The sequence below is a fragment of the Olea europaea genome, unplaced genomic scaffold (assembly GCF_002742605.1).
Source record: "Olea europaea var. sylvestris unplaced genomic scaffold, O_europaea_v1 scaffold4088, whole genome shotgun sequence".
Lineage (NCBI taxonomy): Eukaryota > Viridiplantae > Streptophyta > Magnoliopsida > Lamiales > Oleaceae > Olea > Olea europaea.
The window spans coordinates 11,382-15,190 of record NW_019260573.1 but is presented as its reverse complement, the minus strand read 5'-3'; the positions used below and the strand labels follow the sequence as shown (position 1 = coordinate 15,190).

The 3,809-nt window shown below is 33.5% G+C and overlaps 1 pseudogene; it reads right to left on the bottom strand.

The window, feature by feature from the left end:
* Nucleotides 1-1,117: 1,117 nt before the first annotated feature.
* LOC111387557 lies at nucleotides 1,118-1,844 on the bottom strand (annotated as a pseudogene).
* Between the last annotated feature and the right edge of the window lie 1,965 nt (nucleotides 1,845-3,809).

Sequence of the window (3,809 nt, the reverse complement as noted above, 5' to 3'; positions counted from 1 at the left end):
AGAAAAATGAATGTTATTTATAAGTGAAGAATTAAAATTGACGATTGAAATAGTAAAATAAAGATCAATTAAATAGATTTTTTGGAGTGAAAATTTATTACCAAAGGAGGGCTAAATTTATGAATAATTCCATTGGTACATAGAATTATTGACAAAAATTATACAGGTGTTGTATTGACAGAATTTGTACGGTTTAATTTCTGTATTTGTTGTGTCAAAAACCAATAAAAATCTATCAAGTGTTTCTCTATAAAAATTCCATCAATTTTTTCTGTACTTGTACCAGAAGTGAAAATATACGTTCAATTCAATCTAAAAGTACGGAGTATAGGGGACAAAAATATAAAAGAAAAGGATAATTTCACTCATGGTCACCGTACTGTTCACTTTAGTGTACCATGGCCATCAAACTTTTTACTTAGTGGGTCACAAAACTTTAATTTATGTCTTATAAAATTCAAATAAATAACATTGAGATCCCCTAACTTTTGAACCTTTTGATGATGGGTCCCAATTCTTTGATTTCTAGAACTTGAAGTCCAAAAGCTTTCAATGTTTGCACTTGAGATCCATTTGTGAGAGAAAATATCGATCTAGTTAGTATTCATCATTGATGCGAGTCATGTTTCAGGTTCACTTAGGCGATTTAGGATGGATTGTAGGAGATTGATAATCAAATATTTAGGTAAATGATCATTGTGACCTTAATTTTATTTAAAATGCATTTCTTTATAATGTGCCAAGATGGCACATTTTAACTCACATTCCTTACATTCTTCTATGATATGCAAGGTAGGTATTGTAACCTCTAGTTCAAATTATTTTCTACATTCGAGGTAAGTATTTTGACCTCTACACATAATCCTTTTTTACTTTTTATTTATTTATTTTGCATTCAATCATCTTTTATTTTTTACAATGACTTAACCGTTAGAGTACAAACAATAGCAAACATAGATGATGCATAAATATATGAAAAAGTGACACGTGATTGGAACTGTTGACAACTTGATCATACTGATTTTTGAAGTCAACGAGACTAAACACTACGTCGTGAAAATAAGGTAAATTACATAACAATATGTTTGGTTAAAATTAATTTAAGTAAATACCCATCCATCCGACCGCCTCACAAACCCTATTGTCTTTCATTGTGACAAATTTATTTACGCGATTAAAACAGTACAATTAATTGCACAAAGCATTTCAAAAACTCAAACAAATATGGGGACCCTGATTTGTTGAACATATAATCCAAAATCAAATCAAGCTTTGCAGCAAACAAAACGCCCAGTTCCTGTGCCAGATCCAGCATTTTCTCCTTCACCGGCAATTTCCACGGGCTTGTTCCTTTTATTGTGCTGATCTCTAGGCACTGTTACAACGAGCACTCCATCTCGCAAGGAAGCCTTTATTTATTTGATCAACAACTGAATTTTCTGGTAATCTAAACTCTCTATTGAAATACCCATGGCATCAATCCGCTCTTTACAATGGCATTTAAAATCCCCCTTTTCACCATAATTCTCGTCTCTTCTTTCAGCAGTCATGTGGAGCACTCAATCATCGTGAACCAGCTGGAGTTTTACATCTTCTTTTGCAACACCGGAAGATCAAATTTTAAGATATGGGCTTCTGGGGTTTCCTTCCAGTCCATGCAACTGCTGCAGGCACTGGGAGTACTCCACATTTCGAAAGGCTGATCTGCAAAAAAAGAGTCGGAAAATAATGAAATAGCACACAGTTTCTTCAAGGAATTAAACTCCAAAACTAAGTTGGTTAAGCTGTAGATAGAATTCTACTTCTTTCTGGAATATTTTGAATGTTATGTTAATGAAATAACGTCATGTTTGTGGGTATTTATAAATGTAATAATTCGCAACATTCTTTGACATGAATTTCGGGTCAAGAAACTTACTTGAAATAATAAATTCCAATATCTTTTAAAAAGTTAAATTACCTTGCATTCCAAAACTCCAAAATCTGTATTTTCTTTGTTCTTCATGTTGGGAATCTACTTATACATGCACAGCGGAATTTAAAATAATTTTCGATTCCCACCAAGAATCGCCTTTGTATTTAGATAGAAATTGTGATAAGATTGTACCTTTTCCAGATTTGCAATCCTTTTGCTTTTCTTTTCGTTCCATCAACCTTGATTCACCACCACAACTGTCCAATTGTCCAACCTCCAACGGTAATCCACACAGAGAATAAGATTGCAGCTTCTAGGGTTTTCTCTTGTGCCAGCAAAAATAATGAAAACCAATATGGACCTCAAACCCTAGCTATGTATTTATATAAACCCAAACGGGCTCGGCCCGATCCGGTCCAATATTTAATTAATCCAATTAATTAATTCGGGAATATAAATAACAAATCCAATTAATTAATTTATCCAACGATTATTAAATTAACAAATTGCCTATTTGCAATCTTCCAATTTTCTTTTGCGTGCGATCCATTAGGTTTCCGATCACGATGCCTAACGACGTGAAATATTATTTTGATCTAATCAAAATTGATAAATTAAAACACCCTTTTAATTTATCGTCAATTCACACTCGCCGTCCCTAATTGACATCTAGCAATGTGTCAGGGCAATACATGTGATGGGAAATGTCACGTGGTATGACAAAACGAAATTCGTTCGTTTACCGTGAAACTATAATCTCTTCGTCAATATGATCCGATCAATTACGAGATATGAAATTTTGTCAATCTCGATCATCGATCATATCTTTCACTCCACTATTAAGTCAATATAAGTCAAAACCTCATTTTCGACTTATGAGTACACATTGGCCAATGATTTCGTTATCGACTTAATTGAATGAAACGCAGATCATAATCTCTTACTATCTAAGAGTGACAAATCCTTTATTGATCAATCACAATCTTCATACGATTCTTGACGTACCCGAACAATATCGTATTAGCGGCCCTTTTCAGAGCAATATCCAATATCGTCAAAGTATGACCGTCCTCATATAAGGTACCATGACGACCTCAAGTCAAAGGACCAATTCCACTACCGAACGTTAGAGATTAACCACTGACACTCAGATAGTTATCCATGTGGAATCTCTCGACGGGTCTCCAAAACATACACGTGTTCATTTAAGTGTCACCACACTTTAGCTTGTGAGATCAACTACTTACTTCACAAGTAAGAAATGCCACACGTGATGGTCTATCCGTAATAACGATTTCCGTATCTCGTTATTACTTACGACCACGGATGATTTAAAATTCAATCAGATGTAATTTGTATCTCACAATCACAACTCCTTGTAATTAACAAATTACAAAGATTTGAATCTACGGACTCTATTATTTATTTAATTGTCTATTAATTAAATAATAGATCTGTCATTTAATTGCATTAACTATATATATAAAAGTATTTATGTCCAAAGTTGATTGGACCTAGCGCATAATACTTACAAACTCTCACTTGCACTAGATCCAATTACTTATGTATCAAATATCACAAGTCTACATGACGATCATGTTTATACTGCGACAACTCTTTGTCAGTGGATCTGCAATATTATTAAATGTGGAAATTTGCTCTTTTCTTTGCGTCATTTCTATGTATTATCTCTCTGATAAGATTATATCGCCTTAATACATGTTTGGATCATTGATGAGACCTTAGTTCCTTTACTTTCACAATGGCTCTATTGTTATCACAATACTATTGTATGTGATCAACAATATCAGGAACTACTCCAAATTCATTTATGAACATCATGATCCATATTACAACTCTTTGCTACTTCTGAAGTATCCATGTATTAGGTTTC